This window comes from Neofelis nebulosa, chromosome 5 (assembly GCF_028018385.1).
Source record: "Neofelis nebulosa isolate mNeoNeb1 chromosome 5, mNeoNeb1.pri, whole genome shotgun sequence".
Taxonomy (NCBI): Eukaryota; Metazoa; Chordata; class Mammalia; order Carnivora; family Felidae; genus Neofelis; species Neofelis nebulosa.
In genome coordinates, this window is record NC_080786.1 from 88558706 (window position 1) to 88574761 (window position 16056).

General features: G+C 40.7%; 1 protein-coding gene across 4 annotated transcripts in view; it reads left to right on the forward strand.

The window, feature by feature from the left end:
* The first annotated feature begins 2068 nt into the window (after nucleotides 1–2068).
* Nucleotides 2069–16056, forward strand: part of ZNF148 (zinc finger protein 148) — a 122062-nt gene continuing 108074 nt past the window's right edge. For 2 of the 4 annotated variants that reach the window (XM_058731079.1, XM_058731080.1), the window contains exon 1: nucleotides 2070–2231. The gene's annotated coding sequence lies outside the window, so the exon portion shown is untranslated. Of the gene's footprint in view, nucleotides 2232–2648; nucleotides 3124–16056 lie in introns of those variants that run through there. The other 2 variants (XM_058731085.1, XM_058731082.1) reach the window with 2 other exon arrangements.

Below are 16056 nucleotides of genomic sequence, written 5' to 3' on the forward strand. Positions count from 1 at the left end.
GTAGTTAAAGGTAATGTACCATTGTCAATTTCCTGGTTTTGATATCTTATTAGAACTCTATACGATGTCACCACTGGGAGAAGCTCGGTGAAGGCTAAATGGGACTCTTTCTACTATTTTTGCAACTTCTTGTGAGTCTATAATTACTTCAAAACAAAAATTAGAAAAAAAGAAAGGAAAGTAAGCTGAATGCCTAGGGCTGGTGTTTGCGGAGGTGAGCAAGAGGAGTATGGAGAAGTAAATTGGGGCTGAGAAACATTTCTAGAAGTTTAACCTACAAAAGCCTTAAACTTGCTCCCCATCATCTCTCCTGCTGTCATTACCTCTTTAGTGCTCTTTAGTCTGCCCTTGTTAGACAGTTGTTTCTCTATTGTTCCTGTTATGGTGCTGAGCAGAGAACTATGCTGAAAGGCACACCGATCAATCAATCAATCTCAACCCATTGAGTGGAATCACCGGTCCTTCAATTCTTTTCAGTTATTAGTTTTTCTACTACCTGATATTCAAGAGTCTGTTTCTTTGCTGCCAGAGGTGTTTTTTATTTTAACACCTGAATTCGATGCCATTGCAGATGCTAGAAGTTGCCAGAAGGCTGTCCTCCAGGTAACTGTCTTATGCTCTAACTTGTATTACTGTTTTATTGCAATTAGCATTCAGAATATGCATTGTCATCTTATTAAAATTTATATTTTCTAATGGAGAAAGCACATGGAGAGTTGATTGTGGAGCTGTGGTTTATCCGTGCTCTTCTTAGTTACCTGTGTCTAAATTAAGCTGACCCTCTGGGCCTTAGCTATTTCTAAACAGGCATCACGTTAATGCCTGGGGGAACATTAACCTTGCAGACACTAACTCAGTGCCATCACAAGTGCATAATGCGGGAGTTTGGAGCTTTGCCAAAAAGCAGTATTCAAATGAACATTCAGTTGGAAAGGGGTGGGAAGGTGGGCGTGGACAAGGGAAGGAGAACACCAGAAATGGTTATATAGATATTGTAACGCCTTTCATTTCCCTCTCTCCTCAGAGGTTATGTTTACTGCAGAGAGATGCTAAATAAATCTTCAGACTGTTCTGAAGAAATCGTGATTAAGGTGCTTCATCCCTTGTTCATAATCACTCAACATTCACTGAGCATCTTTTACGTTACACGGCTGACCTTGTGCTAGGGTGGGGACACAAAGATGAGTAATTGTAAACCACTGCAGTATGCACAAGCACCTCACGGTGCTTAAAAAATGTTAGTTGAATAAAAGCATGTTTAAGGAGGTCACAATTTGGCTAAGGTCACTTAAAGGGCCTCCAACGGACGACACAACTGTAATTCTAGCTCTGTATATAGATCATTACCAAATCTTTGCCAAAAAGAGTGAGGTTTGGGCCCCAGGTGATGTGACAGGGGAAAACCTGTAAGACCTTGCGCAACAGGGTCCAGGATCTCCTGATCTTTCTTTAGACTCGCACTCTGCTTCTCAGTTTGCAGACGCTAACAGGGTTTGTTGGTTTCAAGGGATCTGGAGCGCCGTTTCCGGAAACGGTGGCATTTCGGGTGGTGAAGGCCAACGACTGGAGGCAGCGGGAGAGAGGGCAGGTAAGAGAGGAGAAATGAAAAAGCCAAGGCATTTTGGTCAGTAGGTCCTTCACCTAGGTCCCGCCCCTTCCTTTTCCTAGGGCCTGAAACGCACCCGACCCCCGAGCCCTCTCCTCTTAGGGCGCTAGGCACGGATTATGGATGAAGGCTGACTCCCTATCAAAGAGATTTCCTCAGTGCCGACATTTCTCGAATTGCTTTCATCCGGGCCCAGCTCGGGAAACCTGAGGATTGGGGCCAGCTTCCCCGGCCACGCTGGGCCAGTGACACGCAGGCGCCGGAATCGGAGCCACGCTGGGTCGTCCCAACCTGGTCCCCGGGCCAGGAAGGGAGGGCGCCGCGGAGCGCTTCCCGTGTGCGGGGCTTCCCACAATCCACCGCGCCGGCAGTGGCGGCGACCGCGGCGGCGCTCTAGCCGCGGCATGTCTGCGTCTCGACTGCTCTGGGAGGAGGAAGAGAAGGAGGAAGAGGAGGAGGAGGAGGGGGAGGAAGAGGAGAAAGGCGCAGGGGTGGGAGCTGTTGCTGAAGCTGCCACAGCAAAAGTTCTCTCCCCTCCCCCCTTCCCCTTCTCTCAAGGCCTCTAGGAGGGTTGGAGCTGCCGCCGCCTGCAGTCGGTGACCGCGCGACTCGGCGCCCGCCCGCGGTAAAGCGCTGGGCCTGGCAGGCCCGGGCCCTGGGGAGGGTGGGGGAGGGGGAAGCGACGGCGCGCGGGGGTAGCGCGCGGCGGTAACGGCCTGACCCCGGAGGGGGGGGGGGAGCGAGCCGTGGCGAGGCTTGGGGTGGCCTGGGGAGCGGCCGAGGCCGAGCGAAGCGCAGGAGCTGGCTGGGGGACGGGAGGAAGCAGGGCGCGGATGGTGGGTTGGGGGGTTGAGAAAGGATAATGACGGGGGTGGCGGAGGCGAGAAGGCGGCCTCCGAGGCCTGAGGCGGGTGTCAGAGGTAGGGAAGGAGGTGGGAGGTTTGCAGGGGGAGGCCGGAGGGTGCTGGGTGTGGGTGTGAAAAGGCTAGAGAGACACCAGGTCTCTGTCCGTCGTGCCTGGTGCAGTGCTTTATGCACCGCAGGCCTCAGTCAGTGTTGCTGCCGGAGTGTTCTTTGGGAGAAGGGAAGGGAAGGGAAGGGCAGGGGTTGGAGAAAAGGGAATCCTTGCGGGAAACATAGTGGGAGTGTGTTCAGGGAGAGCGGCCGGAGGGAAAGATGCCGGATAGGTGGAGGAATGCAGAGGGTGCCCGTGGAGGAGTATCCAGGAGTCCGGAGGGTGTTCATTGTGCAGATACATTAGGTATTTCGTTATGGAAAGAACTGAAGCGTTTCTAAGGAAAGGAAAGAACGGATACAAGGAGTTTCCGCGAATAGAAAGGATAGCGTTCGAAGCCAGAGGAAGTGCTAAATACTAGACACTATGAAGAGAATGCATGATAGAATAGACAGATGTAGTAGAATTAATAAATGTTGGCCCAAGGACTAAAGAGTTATTCCAGATGGGCCGGGATGGCCTAGTTCTGAACCTGTTTGGGCTCTTCTGTAGATGACATCTGGTAAGTGTGGGTCCCGCAGTGGTTGGGGGTCACTGAGAATTAGACCTTAGCCTGTAGTTTGATCTGAGACCTTTTAAACCTGCACCAGTGAATATTAGAATCTCTGAAACAGACGGTAAAAAAAAAACGCCTGGCCTCCAGGGATTCCCTAGGCCGTGAGTTTAGATTTTAGCAAATTTAAAGTACTGTCATTTACTAGAGTCAGGGTGAACACTAATGCCGGCATGGAAATTACTGGACTTGGCGGTTTTCTTCTTCACTGCCCAGCTTATCTGGTCCAGGAGAACTGATGCCATATTATTCACCCCAGGGTTATAATTAATGGTGGGTGGGGGGAGTCCATGCACAGTGGCCTTTCTTTGAGGATTCCATTTGGAGCTCAAATTAGCCTGACTGGATTGGTTCCATAACTCTGGAGCTGGTGGGAGACTTTTTGCTATTCATGGTTCCTGAATGTATACTCTCACCGAGGCATTGTGGTATTGAAGAAAATGCATCAGTCTGCAAAGTATGGGCCTGCAGAATGGAGGATCTAGAATATCTGTTTTGGTCTTAGGTTGCAAGGAGGTCAGGACTGGTTGGGTTGAGGTTTAGGGGAACCTGAAGAGACTAGATGATTCTAGAGCCAAATTAGAGGGAATATTAGCATTTTCATATCAGGAAATGAACCAAGGCCTATTGGATTTCTCTAGCTCCCACCAGACTGGATTTCCAAGAGGGAAATCTAGGCTAGAACCATACTCTTAAGATTTGCCTGAAAATTATTCACTTTTTATTGTTAAGAAAGACTGTACACATAACATTGTAATATTAATTCAGATGAAGAGAGGGTAGCATGAAATATCTTTTTATGGAAGTAGAGGGTGGAGGGATTGATGGGGAAGAAGTTTGGGAGAGGGATGGGAAAATTCAGTCTTTTATTCGTTTAGCAAATATATCTAAGGAGGATGAGAATTTAGCATTAGAGATGAGAGGGGCTTTTATTAAAAAAAATTTTTTAATGGAAATAAGCCAGGATTACTTTTTTTAAATTTGGAAAACTTTTTATGTCAGTATATTTATTATTTTTTTTTTTAATTTTTTTTTTTTCAACGTTTTTTATTTATTTTTGGGACAGAGAGAGACAGAGCATGAACGGGGGAGGGGCAGAGAGAGAGGGAGACACAGAATCGGAAACAGGCTCCAGGCTCCGAGCCATCAGCCCAGAGCCAATGTCAGTATATTTAAATTTACTTTTTTCAAGGGCTTCAGTATATTACATCGTAGGATGTACCCATTTTTATTGTCATCACAGAATGAGAGGGTCTGTTTTCTTTCCCCTCACCTGCACTGTATATTATCATTTCTTTTAATTTTTGTAACTTTAATGGACTTAAATATAGTATGTCATCATTATTTTTCCCCCTTTTAAATTGTATGGAATTATACATGTACATAATTAAAAAGTAAAATTGTCCTGAGAGAGCTTATAATGAAAAGCTCACAAGGGTGAGCCCTCGTCTCACCTGTCCATCACAATCCCACTTTCCAGAGGCTACTACTTGTAAGCATTAATTTCTGTAGTTCGTATCATGCTTTTCTTCAGGTCTCCAAGTAATATACATGTACTGTAATTTCTTGATTGATTAAAATGACATTATGAAGGAGTTGAAAGACCTCTGTGAATGAAAAGGATTCGTGTCGCTGATATTATCCCCTTTCTCCTCCTTTCAAACCTTTGATAGTTATTATTTTAGCTTTTTTATTAACTGTATATCTTTAAATAATATGCTTAAATAGAAAGCATTTAAAATTATACTGGAAATAGACTGGGTGAGAAGGTAAAGGTAAGTTTGATGGATGGATCTGTAAGAAAAACTAGGTTGTAGGAGACATCTTTGCAGCAAAAGGGTTGCTGGTTAGTGATGAGGAAGAGTTGCTTGGCAATGATAGTTATTCATCTTGGAATTAGTTATCAGGTCAACTGTGCAGTGTTCTTTGACAGTCTTCTGGAGAGTTTAGAGTGAGGACTCTGGGAATGGATTAAATGACTCCTTATTGTTCTTTCCAGGCTTCTATGGCAATTCTTATAAGAGTTTTTAGGAAGGAGTGAATCGGTGTGGATAATGTGTTTCTTTTTTTGTGGAGGGAGGGAGGGATGGGGAAGTGTGATCGCAGGGGGAAGAGGATGAAGGTCAGGGTATGATGGAGGTGGTGGTAATTTTGTGGGAGGCTGAAGAAAGGGTAAAGAATTCTGAGGACATTTGGATATAGTGGATGTGAAGGGGATTTAAAATTATAGTGGTGAGATAGATTTGTGGCAGTTACAAGGAAATATGCATATTTACGTCACTAATATGGTGGAAATATGGTGGGAAAAAGTATGCTGCTTATATATTAGGATAGATTAATAAAATATTGGGTTTTTGAAATTTGTATATGGGGCTTAACATCACCAAGTTAGTATGATGGATATGGAAAGAATAGAAAGAACTTGCTCCCCTTTTCGGAAGTCTTGTTTAAGTAACATTACCTCTTGAGAATCTTTGAGTAAGAAAGCATTCACATGTAGATTATATACTGCTAAATCTTGTGTTTGCTTATGGGAATTATTCTCTCTTTGTTTTGCAGAGGGTGGCTAGATCTTAATCTTTGGGGAAACTCAGAACAGTTTAAGTGCTTAGTAAATAACCTGTTGAACGACTGATAGAAAGTAGTGTTCACTGTCGTGATAATAGTGGGACTGTGTGAAATTGCTGAACACCATGGGAGTATTGTAGACTAAATTGTGTTTAGAGAGTGAGGGATAAAACGGATATCTGATTGGTGAAGCCTTTAGATTTAAGGGAAGAAGACCGAATGGATTAGAATGTGACTAGAACAATCCTGCAAAAACACTGAAGGGGTGGACCAAAGTTTCTGTTCTAATCTGAGGCTAGTTTAATCTGAATAAATTTTAAATCTGGAGTTGGTGGCTGATTTAATTTCTGTTTTCTTACTTCAGATCTAAATGACTAGAGATTTTTTTAGCTGTTTTAAGAATCTGATTTAATTCATTTTGGTATGGTAATAAAAAAGTGTTAGGTACAATTTCTTGCCTCAAGGAATTTATAGTATTTATATTCATTTACGGGGAGAAGGACAGTTGTGAAGTAATTTAGTAATAGTGTAAGATTTCAGAAAGTTGATTTTTTAAAACAAGTATCAGCAGTATACCTCCAGGGGTACCTGGGTGGCTCAGTCGTTTGAGCATCCAACTCTTGATTTTCGGTTTAGGTCATGATCCCAGGGTCATGGGATTGAGCCCTGAGCGTGGAGCCTACTTAAGATTCTCTCTCTTCAAAAAAAAAAAAAAAAAAAAAAAAGTATACCTCCAGGTGAGAATTTTTGTATTTTGGTAGTCGTTTTCAGTAGTAGAGTTCAGAACTTTTTTGGATCACCTTTTCTGAATTCCCTTCTGAGCCTCTAGCACGTTCTATACAATTTATCTAATTATTAAGTACCTATTGTGTGCTCTGGGGGGATGGAGCTTTTAAAGGTGGGTTAAACATGGTCCCTATCCTCAGAGTTCATAATCCCTTTAGAAGGGCACAGTTACAAACAATATGAGGCATAATGTTATTCTGAATAGCCTTATTGGTGACAAACCTTTTTAGTTTGAAAGATTTGATTTTTAGAAATGCTGAAGATATGTTGATAACAAAGAGAGTGAATAAAGAATAGTTTTGGTTTAAATTCGGTTAGTCACAGATATAGGAATGATTTTTGTGGTTGACTTATTAACTGAGTTACTTTGGAAAATACTCCCAGTGAGGAAGTCAGAAATACTTTGAAGAGTGGTGATAACTTCACTTGGAGGTAGTTGAACACTAGATGTTAGTTAAGTGCATGAACTGGTTGGATGGATGGAGTGAATAAATGAGTAAGTGGTAGCCTCCCAAGGTAACTACTTTAAAGAGGACCTCATTGATTTTAATATGTAAATAAATTCTGGCTAAATTTGTTAATAAACACTTTTCATTACTGGGAACAAGATGGTTTATGATTAAGCTCGCAAATGAGTTTTATGGATAGTGAATGCTGTAGGAGTTCAGGGAATGGAGAAATGAATATTGGCTAAGGTTTGGGGAAAGGATTTAAGTGTACCATACTTTAGCTAGATATTTGAAAGGATTCCTTAGGGATCTCAGGAGAGGAACTAAATTGCTCCAGATTTCTCTTGCAGCCCTAGAATGAACCTAGAGTCTGAATCTATTTTTGTCTTAATGCTTTCTGCCTATTTCATTTTAGCTACTCCTACTGGTTTGTTCCTTTTCAAATTCTTTGCTGGGTAGATTTTGAGCTCCCTGGAACAACGGGGAGGGGGGAATCTGTTTCCATCTATGTCTAGTGTAACTTTTAGTTTTTCCTTTTATGAGCCTGTACCCCACAAATTACTTGGTCTCTGTGAGTGAAGAGCATGAGTCAACTTGGCTCTGCTATCCTGGCATTTTCCTGCATGCTTTTCTCAAAGCTGCTTTCTGAATTACAGAATAGAATAGACAGAATTGAGGGCATATGTCTAGTAGACACATGCTTGTTGAATAAATGAATGAATGAGAAAGTAAGTATCAGATAATTTAGAAGATCTAAATGATCTATTTCTGTTTGTTTCAATTCATTACGTGCCTTTTTTCTTTTTCTTTCTTTCTCTCTCACTCTCTTTTTCTTTTTTTTATGTTTACTTATTTTTGAGAGAGAGTTGGGGACAGAGGATCCAAAGTGGTCTTTCTGCTGATGGCAGTGAGCCCAATGCAGGGTTCAAACTCATGAACCGTAAAATCATGACCTGTGCTGAAGCTGGACGCTTAACAGACTGAGCCACCCAGGCACCCCTACCTGCCCTTTTTCTACAAAGGATTTTATGGGGGCTGACAGAAATATGTACACTGTAAATGAATTGAAATAATTGAGGAGGTCTAGCTGAAGAGAAAATGAAAGAATCTGTTTAAAGATCATAAGGTCTATTATTATGAATGCTAGAGAACTAGGAATAAAGTGGAAGACAACCAGATGGAGAAGGAAAGGTTATCCTACAGAAAGTATGATTCTGAAAGAAGGAAAACATAATTGATATATGATAGGTTGTGTTTAGAGGACAGCAAGAGAAGATTGAAGGTGTAGAGGATTACTCGAAATGGTTATTTTGGGGAGGAAGATTGTAAGACAATTTGAAGGATAAGAGTAGACAAGTTTAGAATGTAGCAGAAATTATTTATGATGTGGATTTATAACTGAGGTTTCAGAAAGTGGTGGGGTGCATTCTCTTTAGTCAACAGATAATGAACATTTGTTACATGCAAAAGCATTGTTAGAGGAGTCAGGAATAAATCCTTTGGGATTTATATTCTAGTAGTGGAGCTGAACTTGTGCACAAATAACTACATCATGACCAATGTATCATAAGAAAAACCAAATGTTACTGAAGTTAAAAGGTAAGAAAAAATATTTGGGGGAAAATCTGGGACTACCCTTAATGGCATGCAAGCGGCATTTTAGTTAGTTTTTGAAGGGATGGATAGGATTCTGGCTGATAGAAATGAATGGAAAGAGAGCATTCCAATCTGAGGTATTAGCAAAAGCAAAGACTCGGAGTTGAGAAGCCATGGATATGTGGGGAATAGTGAGTTTTTAATTTTTTTTTTAACTGACCCACAGTAAGAAATACATGTCACATCCTCACCTGATATATGCATGTGTGAATGTTTGTGTGTATGTATAAAACAAAAAGCTTCAATAACCATAACCTTTACATGTTGGATGCACTCGTGTGTTTTCCATTCTATTCTGTTTGGCTAAGAAAAAAAGATGTCTGTCACTCATAAACTAATTTTGTGACTAAATAGTTGATCACAGCTTCTAGTTTGGAACACGGAGTTCATGAATAGGGCATAATATGATAAAAGGTAGGAAGAGTCAGTGGGGTTGAGTAGAAAATGGATGGCCTTGAAAGCTAAGCTAAATAGTTTGTATTTGACATGATGTAGTGTTGTGCTGAGGAAGCAAAACAGAAGCTAGGTTTTAGTCTTGGCCCTTCTGTTTACCTGTGCTATGATTATGGAGAGAATTACTTCCTTTCTGAGACTCCGTTTTCCCATCAAGAAATTTTTAATTCTTAACACCTTTTGGCAAGGGTTGTGGTGAAGATTTGAGGATGAAAATATATTAGCATAGGATTAAAGTATGTTAATGTATCATTAATGTATAGCTTCTGAACTTTTCTGAGTAGAGAATGGAAGCAAAGACTGTATATTAATACCTTAACCTGCCGATAGCTATACTTGGCAGGATAGATTGGTGGCAATGTGATGGTAGAGTAAGATTGGGGGGAGAGAAACTCAGTTATGAGGCCACTGGAGAAACTTAAGAAGGGCTTGAATTAGTTTGATAGCAGGATTAGAAATGAGGGGGTAGGATGTGATTGGATGGTGAGAGGAGGGGAGGATGACTGGGAATTTAGAGCTGTGGTAAGATTCAAAAGGCAACAGCTGAAACGAACACATGTTGGGGTAGTTCACTGGGGGTACATTAGAATAGGTAGTTACAGTTTCTTGCATATAGTGGGTCCTCAATTATTTGTTTAATGATTAAATATGTAAATTGGGGAATTTGAATTCCAAGTAGAGACAGTCATGGTGGATAGGTTTGAGAAAGAGGGGTGAGATTGAAGGGTGCTTTTGAAGGACTGCCAGAATTTCTTCAGGGAATATTTTTGTATACTTACTGTGTTCAAGATTCTGTGGTAGGCAATGTGAAGGACCCATGTTTATATATGATGGAGTTCATTTTCTTCAGGAGTTTGACCAGGGATAGAAATGTCCCTGTCTGTCTATGACTGTCTATGACAGAAGTACTGTGGCTGATTTGACTTTGTGGAGGAGTTGGTGTGCAAATTAGGCCTTGAAGTATAAATATGGTTATAGTAGGCAAGATAGTGAGGATTGGTATTCCAAGAAGAGAGAGTGTGATACGAGTAACAGAAAAGTTCTGGATGTGCTTAGGGGTTCATGGTCTAGATTAGCTAGGGATCATCTTATGAATGGAGGGAAATAAGGCTGTAAAGTAGAAGAAACATCTAAAAATCTAGACTAAACAGGTTTTTTAAAAAGATAAAGTGCTCAAATCTTAAGGTTATAGGTCAATGAATTTTTGTAGGTAGACATTTCCAACACTCCAGAAGACTCCTTCATTTGTCACTCCAAGTTGATGTCTCCTTCAACCAAAAGTAACTACAGTGACCCTTGAACAACATGGGTTTGAACTGTGCAGATCCACTTATAAGTGGAATTTTTTTGATAATTATGGTACAGTACTGTGTTTTTATGATTTTCTTAATAACCTTTTCTTAAGCTTACTTTATTATAAGAATGCAGTATATATTACATCTAATCTACAAAATATGTGTTAATCTACAGTGTGCTATTAGTAAGGCTTCTGGTCAACAGTAGGCTACTGGTAGTTAAGTTTTTGGGAGTCAAAAGTTACACCCAGATTTTCGACCATGGGGTGAGAGGGAGGTTGGATTCCCCAGCCTCTGTGTTGTTCAGGGGTCAGCTGTACTATTCTGATCTTTATTGTAACAGAGTAGTTTGTTTTGGAATTTCTTATCAGTGGAATCATACATCCGTGTCTGGTTTCTCATGCTTAACATATGTCTGTGAGATTCATCCATGATGCATATAGCAGTAGTTTATTCTTTTTCATTGCTCTGTGGGATTCCATTATGAACATATCACAGTGTATTTATTCATTTCATGATTGTTGGACTGTTGGCTAGTTTCTATTTTTTGGAAATCTAAGGACTTTTTTTTTTAGAGTTTATATATTTTGAGAAGAGTGAGCACAAGCAGGGGAGGGGCAGAGAGAGGGAGAGAGAATTCCAATCAGGCTTCACACTGTCAGCGCAAAGTCCTACACAGGGCTTGATCCCACGACCCTGGGATCATGACCTGAGCCGAAATCAAGAGCTGGATGCCCAACTGACTGAGCCACCCAGTCACCCCTGGAAGTCTAAGGACTTTTAATTTGACTCAGTATGCAGTGGGGGAACCATTGATGATTTTTGACTGGGGAAATGAGGTGATTTAAGAATAAAAATATGGTGACCTGTTTTTGTTTTGTTTTTGCAATGAAGAGAGAACCTAGTGATTAGGAGACAAAGTCAGAAGGCTCTGACAAAAGTGTGAAGTGTTGAGAGTCTAAGTTGTGATGGTGTTAGTGGTAATCAAAGAAAAGAGATATACAGAAGAAATACCTTAAAGAAAGAATTGAAGGGTTTGACGGCAAAAAGAAAAGGGAAACTTTGGGGCTTTTCTTGGGTAACTGAGAATGGTAGTGCCATTAACAAAAATTATTGGATCAGTTAACAGAACTGTTTTGGTGGGGAAGAATAATTACTTTCATTTTAAGATACATGGCCAGTGTGTGAAGCACCAAATGGAATTATGCAAGGGGAATTATTTAGCTAGAGTTAGAAATACTGGATTCAGCTGAGGAGGTCCAATAGAGATTTGGGAATATGTACCTAGAGTTGATAATTGAAGCTGCTAATTCTGGATTTGGTAGGGTGCTAATGGCATGAAATTTTTGTACTGATAATTGAGGTGTTAATTGAAGCAGTAATTGAAGAGTCTAGTTAAAAAAATCATTATATATTCCAGTTCCTAAGGAATAAATTAGATTGTAGCAGAGGGTGATGGTTTAAAGATTATTTTTGGGAGCTGGGGGAAGATATCCATATGAGGAATGAAAATGTAGAAGCAGTATTAAGGGATGAGATCCTGAAGGGAGTGGAGAGAGAATGGTAGAAAGCTCCAGGATAGAACTGGAGAAAATACCCACTATTCGGGCTGAGAAGAGGACCAGTGGTCATTGGAGATAGAAGCAGCAACTGGAGAGACCACAGTAGAATCCTGCTGTACAGTGACATAACCCAGAGGAGGTAGTTCAAGTGTCATTGCCAAAGAGAGGATAAGGACTTGGGTGGGGGGTCATATGATTTGGTACATGGAATTGTTTTTATTTTGGTCTTCAGGAGAGCAGTTCAGAGACCAGAGTGCATGAGGGTAAAGGACTGAGTAGGTTGGGAGAATATGGAAACATTGAAGGTAGGAATTGTATTAAGAAGTTTATTTTAAGAAGGAGGAACAGCTCTTTTTCCAAAACTAGAGGCAAGAAGTAGCAGATGGATGAAGATACAGCATTTTAGAAGCTGTAAAGAGGATTTCATTACAGGTGGAGAAGGTGTGATTTGAGGGAATTTTATGGAAGTTATTGAGTATTTGATGGGATTATAGACTTAAATATGAAAATGACTTGGAATTAGTCAATGACATAGAGAGTTGTATTTAGAATAAATCAGTTGTGGAAGATTTCATAGCTTTCTGGTGGTACTTAACACCCAGTGTGTGGGTGTGAAGAAAACAGATGGTGAAGATTGTCTGTCATTAGGGAGGTGCATGGTGAATATAATAGAAGGTCATGATGTTCTAGAGAGGGCAGTATTAAATGGCTGATGGACAGATTTCAATTGTGTGGGGAGACAAGTGAAGCCAAAGGGACGTAAAGAGCAGGTGTAGAAGTATGAAATAAAGTCGTGGTTTAAAAAAAAAAAAAAAGGGAGGTCTCTGAATTTACAATCCTTGTGGTACAGCACTTCCAGTTGATGACCTATTTTCATTATATATGTGTGAGTGGCTGAAGTGCAGCTGAAGGTTTTAAGAGTTGAGGAAGGTCAGGGTCAGGGTCAGGGTCAGGAAAGTACTTCAGCATCATTGTTGAAGTTACTGAGAATAATTGCTGAATGTGGGACAAAGTAGAATTGGTCTTTGGGGAAGGAAGATGGGAGTGTATTCTGGAGCTTGGTAGACGTTGCAAGTGGAATGGTTTAAGTAAGTAGTGTAAACTGCAAAGAGATATTTTAGTGATAGGAGTGGCCCTTGGGAGCAAGAAGCAGTTGGTCTTTTAGCAAGCTGAAGGAGTAGAAGAGTGGATAGTTAAGTCAGGAGAGAAGCAGGTTGTTCAGAAAAAGCCAAGCTTGAGATAAGATGCAGAGGTGGTCACAACAATCCAGGCAAGAGATGATAATATCTGACTTGTGGTGTGGGGATGGAGATAAATAGATTTGTTACATTCACCAGTTCTTTAAATTTCTTTAGAAATAAATTATACTTGCAAAATCGTAGCCTTTCATGTGCAAGGGAAAAAAAGGTAAGGTGGAGGTATACTAATATGAAAGGCAAAAGACACAGGGTAGTTTGTTGACAGTAGAACATGGATAAACTGATAGAAGCTAGTAAATGGGTAGAACAGAAATGAATGAGGAGATTGGGCTTGGCCTGAATCTGAATAAGATGAAAAGGAGAGTAAGTCTGTTGCAGCAGAGAAAATAGGGGGAAAACATAACTCTATCTAGGAAATAATGCCAGGAGCCTGTTCTTTCTTTGTGCATATAAGGACAGTCCTTGCCACCCATGGTCTTATAAAGATAATAGTGCATATGCGTGAGTATTTTTAAAAATAGCATAATAATAGAGGTATTGAGATCTTTTGAACTCTACTTGAGTTCCTCAAAACCATATCAGTCTTTGTTTGCAGAAACTGTGTGGTGATAATTTGTATAGATAGAGAGGTTCAGGTAAAAAGTAGAAAGAATGGGTGGATGTTAGGAAGGAGACATCCTAAGCCGTCTAAAATGGCCTCTATAGTTTTGTTGTTGTTGCTGCTGTTGTTGTTTTGTCTATAGTGACTTTTATCTCCAAATTTCTTATTGTTCTTAGGGTGGCTGCTTTGTTTTCTATATAGATGAGAAAATATCTATATAGAGATGAGCCCCAGAAATATAGTTCTAAATACATACACTGTCTTGTTTGTAGTTATTTATTATTTATTGAAGATGTCTAAAGGAGCTATATTGCCAACTCCAAAACCAAAATATAGTTTAACATTACTACTTATTTATTTATTTATTATTTATTTTAAGATTTTATTTATTTTTGAGAGTGAGCGTGCCAACAGTTGGCGGGCATAGAGAGGGAAAGAGAGAGAGAATCCCAAGCAGGCTTCGGGCTGTCCGAGCAGAGCCCGACACAGGGTTCAGTCCCACAAATCATGACCTGAGCTGAGAAATCAGGAGTTGGATGCTTAACTGAATGAACCACCAGGTTCCCCTTTTGATTTTTTTTTTTTGTTTGTTTGTTTTTAATCTCAGTGCTTGAAACCTTCATCATCTTCCATTGGTGATACTTAAGACCTAGACCAGGCCTCTAATGCTTTGGCTTTGCTCTCAAACTTTTGCTTGTCCAGTTCTGCAGTTGTATTCATTTTTGTCAGTCTTTATTGTCTGTCAATTTTTCCTTTGTATTATCAAAGGCTTGACTCTCAGGTGCTTACCTGACTGGTTTTTGAGATTCTCTCTCAGTGCCTTGCTGTGGTCCTGGAAGCTGACATTTTAAACTATTACCAGTCCAGTGCTGGTATCCTTCAGACCCTTTGTATTTGCATTACATTCCTTACATGATTAATTCACATGGTCATCCTCTGAACAAAGAATACTTTCTGATCTTCCCTGTTTAGAGCAGGGTTTTTTTTTTTTTTTTAATTTTTTTTTAACGTTTATTTATTTTTGAGACAGAGAGAGACAGAGCATGAATGGGGGAGGGTCAGAGAGAGAGGGAGACACAGAATCTGAAACAGGCTCCAGGCTCTGAGCAGTCAGCACAGAGCCCGATGCGGGGCTCGAACTCACGGACTGCGAGATCGTGACCTGAGCCGAAGTCGGACGCTCAACCGACTAAGCCACCCAGGTGCCCCTAGAGCAGGGTTTTTGATGTTACTCCATGTTTCAGAGAGAGCATATTTAGCGGCAGTGAGAAGAATATGACAAGACATAAAATAGGCATTATTGGTGTTTGACCCAGGTGCAGCTTTGCTTCAGGATTACTTCCAGAATGCAGCCCCAGGTCATTCATTACGTTTCCCACCCTCCCTTCTACATTTAGTCAGTCACCAAACTTAGTAATGAAGGACCTGTGGAGACCCAGAGCTTTAAAAAGGCCTAACAGGGTTCAGGGAGGTCATTTTGCCCATCTTACTTTTCTGCTGTAAGCTGCCTGATTTGGTCTAGAGTTGTTTCCAGGACATACCTCAGACATAGCTAGGCCTTGGCAAGTGGGTGGTGTGGGTTAGACTGATTGATGGTGGACATCTTAAGGAAGGTGTTGGGCATTACTGTAGTGGAAACAGAGAATGTTTAATGGTAATTATATTAATTTAACAGATAAGTGACTTTACAAGATAGGGGTTGGATACCTGAAAATCTTGGTTGGCTTAAGGAGTTTTCCTTGTAAATTTGAGAAAAGCCCATTTATAATGGCTAGAATGAAATACATACTTGATGTTTTGCAGGGTCCCATATATGTGTGTTTGTCAACATGTACACATTTAATGACACATACTGTGTTAATTTGAATAGGCTCTATAATTAGAGTCTTTAGGGAAATGGGCATGGTAGTCTTGAGTTATGAGTGATTCCAGTGAATCAGTAGAGAATATTTGGAAAGATCATTGTCAAATTATTGGGAGTGTGCTTGGGAAATGAATTTTTTAGTGACTGTGGTGGCCATTCTGGAATAGGTTCACAAAATTTGAGGGCAATTTGGGGCAAATTTGTGTGTTAAGTTGGAGAGTGTTAGTTTGGAGGAAATGAGGGAACACAAAATGCAGTTTTGAGAAAGGTGAGTTGATTTGGTGGGAGCTGATCAAAATTGTAAGTTAGCTGTGGAGAGGTTTTGAATAGGTAAGTGGGAGATGTAATTTATGAGGAAGCTTGATATTACAAAAGTAAATTCAAGAGTAAAATTGGAGAGATGGTTTAGGGGAGGTTATTTTTTGAGGGGAATACAGCTCTTAGGTTAA